At 36.4% G+C, this 12,751-nt stretch overlaps 1 long non-coding RNA gene across 2 annotated transcripts; it reads right to left on the minus strand.

The window, feature by feature from the left end:
- Positions 1-1,295: 1,295 nt before the first annotated feature.
- LOC107665663 (uncharacterized) lies at positions 1,296-4,993 on the minus strand. Of its 2 annotated transcripts, none has more exons than XR_001631582.1 (3): positions 4,505-4,993; positions 4,138-4,195; positions 1,296-1,331 (listed from the first exon to the last, which is right to left on the minus strand). It is a non-coding gene; the product is annotated as an uncharacterized LOC107665663 (long non-coding RNA). The 2 variants fall into 2 exon arrangements; XR_001631581.1 differs by lacking the exon at positions 1,296-1,331 and adding an exon at positions 3,542-3,670.
- Between the last annotated feature and the right edge of the window lie 7,758 nt (positions 4,994-12,751).

Below are 12,751 nucleotides of genomic sequence, written 5' to 3' on the forward strand. Positions count from 1 at the left end.
CTTAACTTTGATAAAGAATATCTCTTTGGTTTTGAGACTTTAGTCTTTGCAACTTCAGGGATCTTATCTATGCACAACCAGCTTGTAACACTCCAAAGAGAAAGGAAAAATTGAAATCGCATCATATGACCCCTTTAAGAACCTTTAAAATCTAACCTTTCCATCACACAAAAAAATCTTAAAGTGGAGAAACGTTCTTTTGATTTTTAAAATGTTCTTCACACTTACAAAATAATAGCTCTTTTAAAGAACTGTTCATTGAAAGATTCTTGGGGAACCATAAACGGTTCTTCTTTGGCATCATGGCTAGAACCCACTTTTGGAATCTTTAAGAGTGTAAAAGACAAAAACTGACTACATTTATGATATTTTATGGTGCCTGTCATTTTTGTAGCCACAACTACAAAACAATAAACCTCTTCTTGTGTCCCACAAAAAAACAGAAACTGAAAAGTAAACAAAAAATGAATGAGTCAACTATGACAGTTGCCATTAATTTCATTTAAACCCCAATGGAATCCTCCAAAATGAACAACAGCAGAGTGACACTGGCGGAAAATAAATAAATAAATAATATGAGAACAGAACAAGAATGATGTTTTGGTGCTGCTAAATAAAAGGAGTGACATTTCCCTATAAGTGTGAGTGTGTTGCTATAATCTGTTAAACTAAAAAAAAAAAAAAAAGTGTTTTTTTTTTTCTGAACTCCTTTTTAACGGTTAAATTAAATTTTATTAATCAAAAAGCATGTCTAATTAATTAAAATCATGAAACTTAAACAATTTAACATCAATTTATTAAAAGTTTAACAAAAATTACATGTTTAAGGCCCTATGAAATTTTTAATTTTTTCCAACCTTAAGTTTTATTGCTACCAAATTCTGATTTAGCATGTCTAATTATTTGAAAGCATAAAAACAAGTTTCATTTATTCTTACAATAGCCTTATGATTTTTTGCTCAGAAATTCTGGGATAGTTTTACTCAAATGAAACAGTCAAATGCTCATGAAGTGACTCTCAGGGCAGTTCTGGAGATGTTGTTCATGAATGTCCTCATTCAGTGAGATGGCAGACGCTAAAATCACTGCAAGCATCACACATGCTTCAGTACAAGTGGTAAACAAAACCGCACGTCTGCGCCATTAATTAACACAGAGACACGAAGAATTCATATTTAAATAGTCGTTTTATTTATTTATTTATTTATTTATTTCAGGTTTATTTGACAGGGACAATGCACATCAACAATACATAAATGCACAATGTGCCAGAATTAGCCAGAAGGCTATTTTGCATCTGCAGTCCCTGGACTGATGGTAAAATTGTCACCCTAAAAATATAAAGAATTAATCAATGCATAATACTTACATACTCTAAAATACATATACCATTCACACTATTCTTAAAAACAAGACATCCGCCTTAAAATTATACTTAAAAATAAAATTAAAATTAAAAAAATTAATCAATACATAATACTTACATACTCTAAAATAAATATACCATTCACACTATTCCTAAAAACAAAACATCCGCCTAAAATTATACTATACACAAAACCAACAAATCAATACCAGCTCACTCATACACACAATCCAACTGTCAAACAAAATATCAAAGATCTGTATAAATAATAACATTTTCCCAACTTAAAATATTGTATTTTTTAAAAATATCACAGTGATGATGGTGTATGGATTTCTTATCTAAAACTTTCAAGGTTTGTTTATATAAAGAGATAATTGGTTTGAGAGAAGTATTATTTACTTGTGACCAGGTTGTCAAACAATAAGGCCACCCCTGTGGCTCAGTGGTAGAGCATTGCGTTAGCAGTGCAAAAGGTCATGGGTTCGATTGGGAACACACATACTGGTAAAAAATGTATAGCCTGAATGCACTGTAAGTCGCTTTGGATAAAAGCGTCTGCTAAATGCCATCAGCATACATCTGGATGTTAGAATCTAAACAAAAATTTGGCAAATCATTCACATACAAAGAAAATAAAAGTGGGCCCAAGATTGAACCTTGCGGGACACCTGCTGACAAAGAAACAACACCTGATTGATAATTCTTCACTCTAACCAACTGAGACCGATGTGTTAAATATGATTCTACCCATTTAATGGTGTCTAATGAAAACACTGCATTTTTAACAGTGGATAAATATAGTGTATTTATAAATTAATATGTTATAGCTATACTTATAGTGTATACAGATATTTATATTAACATTACTATATTTATAAATTATATATCTGTAATTTATAAATTAATATTAACCAAGTTTAATAAATGTTGATACAAAAAAAAATTCTTTAACATGAGTTAATGCATTAGTCATCCTAAAATACTGTTTACCTTACTGTATAGTGTTAAGAAAAAAATCTATTGCAAATGTAGATGAAAAATAAAAGAAAGTGCATTTCATTGAAAGATTTTCCACAACAGGCTGTGTGGAGCCTCCATGATTGATGAGTGAATGAATGCACCACCACACTGGCTGCACATTCAGACATGACTGACGGACTACTTACATACACAAGATTGATTGCAAAGACACACCTGACTGACAGAAACCAAACTACACGAGGAAGCAATTGGGCATAGAATGCGTTCTGCCAGAAGCATCCTATTTGGATTGGTGGGTTTTTTTCCGCTTTCATTTCTATTCAGATCTCATTATCACTCTCCATTGATTCTGCATGTCATTAATTCTCACTATTTGTTCACTCCTACCTCATAAAAATTCGCACTTCTCTCTTGCCCAATGCTATCTCTCTCTCAAATTTCTCTCTATTTGTTCTGTTTTCCTCTCACTGTTTTCACAGATCTATTTTGGAGTTGAGCTGAAGAATATAAGAAGCTTTTAAGCATCACTCTTTCACATTAAAATATGCTCCAGTGACACGTATAAAAGTACGCAACCAACCATACGTGTTGGTATATGTATGTGTGTGTGTGTATATATATATATATATATATAAAATGAATACAAAAAATATATATATACATTAAAAATAAAAATATATATAGATTTTAATAATAAAAAATATTTAAATGTAAAATAATGCATATTGTGCTATTGGATAGGGAAACGATGATTATGGCTACTTATTCACTCTGTTGTTTTAAAACAGATTCTAATCTAAATATTTTTAGCATGATGTAACATAATTACCTCATACTGATTGAATACAATTAGAAATATTCTCCTGAAGCAAAATGTGTTGAAGCTGCACAAATCACACAATTCAGGTGAGACGTGGCGTCAAACTCTGCAGCTATTTCAAAGTGATTACATTAATTTAGCTCTGCAGTGTATCTCACAAATGTGTTTACATGCACATTATTGATAAACACACTGGCCTAAAGTTGATTGTGTGACAATCTAATTCGGTTCAGGATATTAACAAACATGATTTAATGAAAACAAGGAGGCATGGGACATTAGGCAGCATTCAGCCATCCATTTAACAGCTCAGTTCAGTCAGCAGGGGGCTCATATTCAAATTACCTGGGGGCCACTAGTCAGGTGATTTTCTCCACTCGGGGCCAGTCGAGTTGTTACAGCAAATACACATTTTTTTACAACCATTGCCATGTCGCACCACACATGTTCTGTGTAGAAACAAGCTGTGTCCAGTATTGCTCTCTACACTATGTGGCATTCTATATAGGAATATAAATGGAATATTGAATAAGTGGCACCGCAACATTCACATCTCACACACTGGGAGGATAGTCACTAGTCTCTAATGAGGGGTCGTAGCTTGAGACCCCTGCTTTATAGAAGCAATGTTACTGAAATAACTATCTGGAGACTGCAGTGCATTTGTAGTGCATATGGATTAGCACTGCTAAAGTGCCAAAATTGTATGGAGTATTGTTAGAAAAAACATGTAATGCATATATATGTAATACACACACACACACACATATATATCTATATCACATATCACTTATCACTTATACACAGTAAATATATATAAAACAGTAAGTTCAAACTAAGTGAAGAAGCATGTTATGAGTCAGTCAACAATGGTGACTTTTAATGCAAAAGTGACTCACACGTGAATATCACCTCACAAACAATCTTCACACATCAATGAGAAAGATAAATTAGTGTTTCAACTCACATGTGATGTTTGCTGATATCCAGAGCCAGTGCATCAGATTTCTTTTCAGCAGAATACACTGTAGAAAGTGAAAACAGGTAGTCGTTACCTTAAGAGTTATTTATAATGATCCTTACAAAATGATTTTGGTTGGTGGTAGCTAATGAAGCCAGAGTAATTTAGTCATATTCATAAATGTTTTTGGCTTTTAAAACCACCTTTGTAGGTTAGCTGATAACATAACCTTTTTTTTTTTTTTTTTACAGTGCAACAATAACACCAAGGTTAATTGTCTTGTCAATGTTGCATTCCTCAGGGTTTAAGAGAAATCATTATTTTCTAAATTTAGCAGGCTTATAATTCAATTAATCATTTATGATTTACTTACCCATTGTAAAGAAAGCTGGAGGCTTGCAGTGGGGTTTTAGGTAGACAAATGTATCAGAATTTTACAAACTATGATTTAAAACAAAATAAATCTAACACATTTCCTCTAACCGTAGAAAACCTGGTGTTTGAAGCAAAAAAATCTTCAGATATCTTGACCGTCTTATATGTTCACTGCAGCAATGGGTCACCAGCACTGATGACACAACAGATCATTTATTGATGACCTGAAGAGAAATAGCATCTGCCGTTTCTGCTGAGCTCAAGGTTTGGGAGAAATGCCAGACAGAAAATGAATCAGCCAGTGGCTACACTGTCAGATGATGCATATTTTTTCCCATGTGCCTTTGAAAGGCCACTAAACACATCTACAAATAATTGGATCCATAAATAGCTCCTAATAGAGGCTGGGGGATGGCTGAAATGAACGCCGACGAGTCACAACCCTGAAATATTTTATGTGTGAAGACAAGCCGCCACGCACCATTGCCCTGATAACCTGCAGCTGAGAAAAACAAGCAACCTTGTGATGTATTTTAAAGGGGTCCTATTATGCTTTTTCACTTTTTCAACTTTAGTTAGTCTGTAATGTTGCTGTTTGAGCATAAAAAAGATCTGCAAAGTTACAAAGCTCAAAGTCCAATTCAAAAGGATATATTTTATTTAACAGAAATCACTTTTAAAAAACTACAACGAACGACTCGTTTGGACTACAACACATATTTTCTGGGATTTGTGATATCACAAATATTGATGAATGGGATGAGACCTGGTCCGTGTAACCCTTTGCAGTTCTTTGTTCAATTCGCACCATCAAAATGAACCAAATGAAAAGTTGGCTTCCAACTTTCATTTTCATTTTTTTTGGAGCAATTTACAAACGGATAATTGTCTCTCATTTTAATTTTCAATTTTTCAAGTTTGGATTGTTGCGCCCGAATCTGATTTTTTAACTAACATAAAAAATTACTCATTATTCTGATTTTCCACTTCTCTGTTTTGCGCTCCCGGTTGGACCGTACCAGTGGCGGAGCGGGGGGTGGGGATGTGGATGTATTTACCCAGAGCGCTGACTGTAGGTCAGGGGCGTAGCGTGGATTACACTTTCGTAATCATCAAACACACTCCACTCACACATATTCCAGAAAATCTGTGGTTGTTAACGTGCAGTCACACAGTTAACGGAGGTCTGATGATTAATTATTGCATGGTCAGACGTGCCAATGCATCACGGACCAGACCTGGTTGAGCTGCACTAGAGAAGGCAATGAGTGTTATCACTATGTCGGAGACACGCTAGCTTTCCCAAGGAAGACGAACTTAGAGTGGTTACAGTCATCTGGGTTTAAATCACGCTCAAATTGATTTGATTTTGACACAATATTTTACACTGAAGTTTGCACTGAAAAACATAATGTGTTTTTCGAACAACCTAGTATGAGAGCCTGTTCTAGTACACCTCCAAAACAATGGTAAGGGGCATCCAATCACAACACACACTGGCCCAGCTAACCAATCACAGCACATTTCGTATTTCAGAAGGCGGGCCTTCATTTGATACAGGAACTATTAGAGCCGTTCATGCCAGACTGGGGAGAGAGGTGTTGTAATAATGTAAAATATGTGAAAAATAATGTGTTTTTCGAACAACCTTTGAGAGCCTGTTCTAGTACACCCCCAAAACAAAATCAAGACTTTGTAAAAGAGCATAATAGGACCCCTTTAAGCAATATCACACAAGCAAGAGATGTGAATATCAGCAGATTGTGATTCGGCCATATGCATGAGGAGCATGTAAAGTACACAAACTAATATTCAAGGCACAATTGATATTACTTTTATATAACTGTTCAATCCACAAGAATATAATATTGAGTAACTTACATTTTAGACACAATATTGCCAGTTACTTATATATAATTATATAATTCCAAAACAAAGTCAAAGCTGAATTAACTGGTAGTGTTTCATTCTTAAAATGATTTAGTGTGTTCGAATGAATCAGTTGAGTAAATGATTCATTGACTCACTAATAAAGATTAGCTTCTTTCCTGAATTAATCAGTGCGACTGGATAAATGGATTGGATGTAAGCGTCAACAACTCACTCATAAAAGGCTCATGAACTTGTTTAGCTCCTGAGTGAATCAGTGTGTTTGGACAAATTGACTGAATGAAAGAATCAGCAGTTCACTCATAAAGACAATCACTAATTTAGTTCCTGAATGTTTGAACAAATCGACTGAATAAAAATCAACGACTCATTCATAAAGACAGTCACTTTTCGCCATCTACTGGCTTAATGAGACAATATTAAGAAAGAGTCACTAAAAGAAAAGCATTTTACATTGCATATTTATACTGTACTGTACATCTATACTGTATCTGCATTTTAGCAACAAATGCTATTACATTTGACAATAACATGAAAATGTGGATTTTGATCGTTTATGTTCATTTGTTAGTATACTGTAGGTGTGTATAACTGCGGTCTAACACGGTTCTGCTGCATTAATCTGAGCCTATGGAGAGCATCAAGTATTGGCTCATGTATTCAAAAGACTTAAGAAGACACAAGGGAACTCCATAACCACAAATGAAGGCATGTGGGAGTATCTTTAGTGGTCTGTGTACTTCAACAGTTTCACCTAGCATATCATATTACCCAGCTGCTGCTATTTTTCTAAAGAGAATGTTCTCATTAGCAGAACAACTTTATGGCATGAGATTCGTCTTCCTGAGATAAATACAGTAAATGCATTTCAATCTATGGATGCTCAAGGACAAAGCAGCTTTGAACATTTGGAGGAAGAGAGGAAAACAAAGCCACACAAGCTCAGAGCTGTGTGAGCCCATGAAAGGAATACAGTGACATACCTGTACCTGAGATACAGTTGTGTTTGTGAATCACATTTTTGGACAGGATCTTCACAGTACTACATGATGACTTTGAGCTGACATTGCCCATGTGAATGATGCTGCAAGTCGACTGATTAGAACACAGTGCACATATCATGTAGGGGGAAATGCCAATATATGCTGATAAACTACTGCAATCACAGCAATCCTTGGCCCTTATATTCAGAATATCTATCAAATCAGCACCAAGAGACTAGCAGAAATTACACAGATAGATGACAATGATAATATATAAATACATAACTTAATGATAATTCATTTACTGTTTTAGCTCTGTCTCATGCTTTCATTTTTGATTTCCAATTTTGTGCTACTGCTAAGCTACAATTAATTTCATCTTTACTAGAAAATTTATTTTCTAGTAAAATAATTTAAATGTATTCATTATTATTTTATTCATTTCCATGTACCATACCGGTGATCTGGCATGACATGTCTGGAGATGCCAATGTGTTTCGTTATATATAGATTATATTAAAAATATATATTCAAACATGGCTCATCCAGACGTGGTCAATGCTGCCAAATGTCACAGCTTCTTACATGTCTTGTAACTTATGGTGACATGCAATTGTGAATATGCACATTTTTAAATTGCACGAATGAAAGATTCAAGACCGATGTGAGAGGAAGGGATTTTAAGTGTGTAGCAATTTAAAACTTGGCACTGTATTTACAGTGATTCATAAATTATACAGGTTTGGAATGACATTAGAATGAACAAATGGCAACAGGACTGTCAATTTTTGGCTGAACTGTTCCGTTAATATTTGGGAAGCGATGAAGGAGGCATAGTGAAAGCGAAGCGTGCTGTGGGAGGTAAACATGGCATACTGTGATGACAGAAGTAGGAGATACTGCAACTTTCCAGAAATAACCAAACCACATGATGGAATTTAGGGGAGGTGAGAGAAACTGCGTGCTGTGATAGATGGCATGAGTGCAAACAACAGCGAGAGAGTGATCACGTGGAGAAGGAGAGCTGATGGGACGCAAAAATAATAAAGACAGCAGCTTTGTAAATAACACAAAGGAATGACAACAACAGAGAGCCATGCACTTGGCACTTTGCTGCGTCTTAAGACAGCTTACCAGAGCAGCTTGCCTCGGTCTGCCTGATCTCTGTATAAACATGAGTGTAATTAGGGCACAGGGGCTCATTCTGAAGAAGGAAGGTGTGTCTCAGGAAGAGAGAGGATGATGATAACAACCACAGCAGGACAGAATAGATGGCAGACGATGAGAAAGGGCAAAGGTACAAAGACAAAGACGCTGTGTAGAGAGAACAGGGAGGATTTATAGTACCTAGGTAAGACACATGACAGCAGGACCAGAGATCTGTGCCAAACGTTGCTGGTCTGGAATAGGGTAATGAGAATTAAATGGGAAAGTGCATGCATAATCAGACAAAATGCAAAAAGAAAAGTGCAGATGGATTGATGGAGGGATAAATAAAGAAAAAAGGGGTGTCATATGCAAACCTCCCCTTTCTCTTCACACACAATACACTCCCAGACACACTTCATCAGCTTCAAATCTCTGGCGTTTCTTGTTATTTATTGTGAGGTCTTCAAACTGAGGTTTAGAGAAGCATTCTTGATTTATTCCTCAGAGGTAAGCCTGTTTTCCCTTTTATTCTGACAGCTAAAGCAGGCCGGATGGATCATTGGGCTGGAGTGTTATTCTCTGATCTGTGGTTGTACTTATAGTAGTAATACAACAAAAAGTATCAAAGGCATCCAGTCTAAACAGAACAAAAAAGAATAGGCAAAGAAAATAAATGTGAAAAAAATCTTATTTAACACATTCAGGTTTCATTATTTACAAAAAATAAATGCCACTTAATAATAATTATAGAAATTATTTATAATATATGATGCAGGTAGCATTACCAATGGAAAATGTTCACAGTTGTGTTGAAAAATAATGTGAAAAAAGAAAATATATGTGAAAAATATAACAGTCAGGTTATATTATTTAGCAAAATAAATGCCACTTAATAATGATTACAGAAATTATGTACAATATATAACGCAAGTAGCATTTAATTGCCAATGAAAAATTATCTCAGCTGCACCGTCCTTGATCCTGTTCATGAACAGTTTGAATTGTAGTGTATTAAATCAATGCAGATACAACAAGAGGAGGCAAAACAGGAGAAGGGGGTTATTATTGATTGGGGCATTGTAACTGTACAGCCAGCAATATATCAGGAGCCGAAGACCATTCACCAATTCAACACCAGAATACCATGAAATGGAAATAAGAATCCAGCCAAATGTAACTACTGCATACGCACCTTATGCAGCTTGTATCATTTGTAGTAAAGACAATCCCGTAATGCACTGCAATGTGTTCTCTAAAATATATAAAATAGTTTACAAAAAAAATTAATAAATAATCAATTCTAATGATTTTATTTTATTAGTGTGTGCTACAGGAATGTTTACGCTTATTAGAGTATTGCACTGTTAACTCAGCACTAGGTTTTGGAACAGAGCTCCAGACAGACTTACATTAATCTGCCAGTGACAAATGCAATGCAGGTGTGCTCATGTGTTCACTGCAATACAACAGTCTCAATGGACTTTCCAAGAGATCAGAAAACTGCAGAAAATAACATACAGATCTCCTCAGTTCTATCCATGACAATGGCACTGTTTAGGTTTGCCAGTTCTTAAAAAATACATCTGCACTTTCATAAAATCTAAAACAATTTCTCTCCCTCTTTTAGACACATGCAGAGAAAATGGGATGAGATGAAATTGGATTTTAAAAAAGTTACTTGACTTCAGACAGAAGTTTACACACAAGAATAAATGAAAACTCGTCAAGGCTGGAAGTGTCTGTAATAAAGCAATAAACAAGGACACTATACTTTATATACTTGTATGAGTTGAGCTTTTGATTAATAAATCTGCCAAGTATGAAACGATCAGGAACATATTGTATTGAAAGAGTGGAAGAAAAGGAAAGCTGAATTGACTTTACAGAAGTCAAAATAAAGAAGTCTTTAATAAAACACATAAATAATATATTTCTATCATGAAAATATTTTTGTAACTTATACATTTCTATCTTAATGCAGTTCAGTGATACAGTGAATATATTTAGATAAATTTTGAAATGTTATATATTTCTATAATATATAGTAAGTATGTATGTATAGTATATGGGGGCAGTCGTGGCCTAATGATTAGAGAGTCAGACTTGTAACCTAAAGGTACCGGCAGGGATTGTAGGTGGGGGGAGTGAATGACCAGCGCTCGCTTCCCCCCTCAATACCACGACTGAGGTGAGAACCTTGAGCAAGGCACCGAACCCCCAACTGCTCCCCGGGCACCATAGCAAAAATGGCTGCCCACTGCACTTGGATGGGTTAAATGCAGAGCACAAATTCCGAGTATGGGTCACATCATCATCATCATCATCATCATCATGAATGAATGAATGAATGAATATTATATTATATCATATTATATATGTGTGTATATATACAGAGTTCTGGCATGAAACTCTAGATGGTGCAGTCCGATAGGTCTAACTCAATCTGACCTAATGACATCATTATCACATGGCACAGCTGATTGGTTCTCTCCTGTATCGGTAGCCAATGAGCTTGCTGCTCAACATTCAAATATATGACTAGTGCTTGCCTTAGCAGTTGCAGCTTGCTTCAGAACAGCGAAATCAACATCTAAGATAAGTGAATGCTCGTCTAATCCATATCGCTGTGTGTATTGCGTGGTTTGCCTTCTTGTGTATGCATTTCAACGGGGTTTCGCCATATACATTGGCGATTATCCCAGTGTTCACGTTCGTTATTTAGATGTTTTCATTGTGATGAGTGTGTGGTTAATTTCAGCTGCACGCAGCATCAGCACGCGCGTATCGCAGTCATATCAATGACAGTGTTGCGGGAGACGCTGAAGATCACTATCTATGGCTGTAACAGTTAGTTCCGAGTGAAATGCATTATGGGTAGTGTAGTTCGGCGAAATGTGCTCATGAGACATGTGCTCTCGCTATGATGTGTAATTCAGAAAATGGAGAAAGAACATTATATTCTGCTTTTATTTCAGTTCATCAGGTCAGTCCACCCAGGGGTTTTTGTGCACTGTAACTTTGACAACTTTTATCTGCACAAGAGAGTAAAATGGCATGCATCGCTAACTTTGTCCGTCTCATCATTGCACGAACATGAATTAACAAGCTGTTACGCTGCCGCTGGGACTGATGAAGTGGAGAAGTAACAGCAGTTATCATTATGACAAAATTATGATATTTGATCAGGTGGGTGCTGGGGTCTTATCTATCGGATTGCAACGTATATCCATTTTGTTAATTAAACATTACACATAGTGCGCATCTAATTAGAGTTAAGCCAGTCAGCGTGGTAGCCCAGGCTCACATAGCCATAGGCCACTAGTGTTAAGCTGGTCAGCGTGGTAGCCAAGGATCACATAGTCATAGGCCACTAGTGTTAAGATGGTCGGCATGGTAGCCCAGGCACACATATATAGTAATACATGTAGTTCACATGGATCTTCGGAGCAGAAGCAGTACATATGTCTTGGCGATAGATCTACTTGTTGGGGGTGTTTTGTTCTTGTTTTGGCTTGTATTGTCCCTTCTATGTCTCCTGCTTTGTGGGGGGGTTCTAACTTTGTCTGTCTCATCATTGCACGAACATGAATTAACAAGCTGTTACGCTGCCGCTGGGACTGATGAAGTCGAGAAAGTAAAAGCAGTTATTAAATGACTAAATTATGATATTTGCTCAGGTGGGTGCTGGGGTCTTATCTATCGGATTGCAACGTATATCCATTTTGTTAATTAAACATTACACATAGTGCGCATCTAATTAGAGTTAAGCCAGTCAGCGTGGTAGCCCAGGCTCACATAGTCATAGCCCACTATTGTTAAGCTGGTCGGCGTGGTAGCCAAGGCTCACATAGTCATAGGCCACTAGTGTTAAGCCGGTCGGCGTGGAAGCCAAGGCTCACATAGTCATAGGCCACTAGTGTTAAGCCGGTCGGCATGGTAGCCAAGGCTCACATAGTCATAGACCACTATTGTTAAGTCGGTCGGCATGGTAGCCAAGGATCACATAGTCATAGGCCACTAGCGTTAAGCCAGTCGGCGTGGTAGCCCAGGCACACATAGATAGTGATACATGCGGTTCACGTGGCTCTTCGGAGCAGCAGCAGTACATATGTCTTGGTGATAGATCTGCTTGTTGAGGGGTGTTTTGTTCTTGTTTTGGCTTGTATTGTCCCTTCTATGTCTCCTGCTTTGTGGGGGGTTATTTCATGTATGTTATATTTCCA

The sequence above is a fragment of the Sinocyclocheilus anshuiensis genome, unplaced genomic scaffold (genome assembly GCF_001515605.1).
Source record: "Sinocyclocheilus anshuiensis isolate Anshui unplaced genomic scaffold, SAMN03320099.WGS_v1.1 scaffold932, whole genome shotgun sequence".
Lineage (NCBI taxonomy): Eukaryota > Metazoa > Chordata > Actinopteri > Cypriniformes > Cyprinidae > Sinocyclocheilus > Sinocyclocheilus anshuiensis.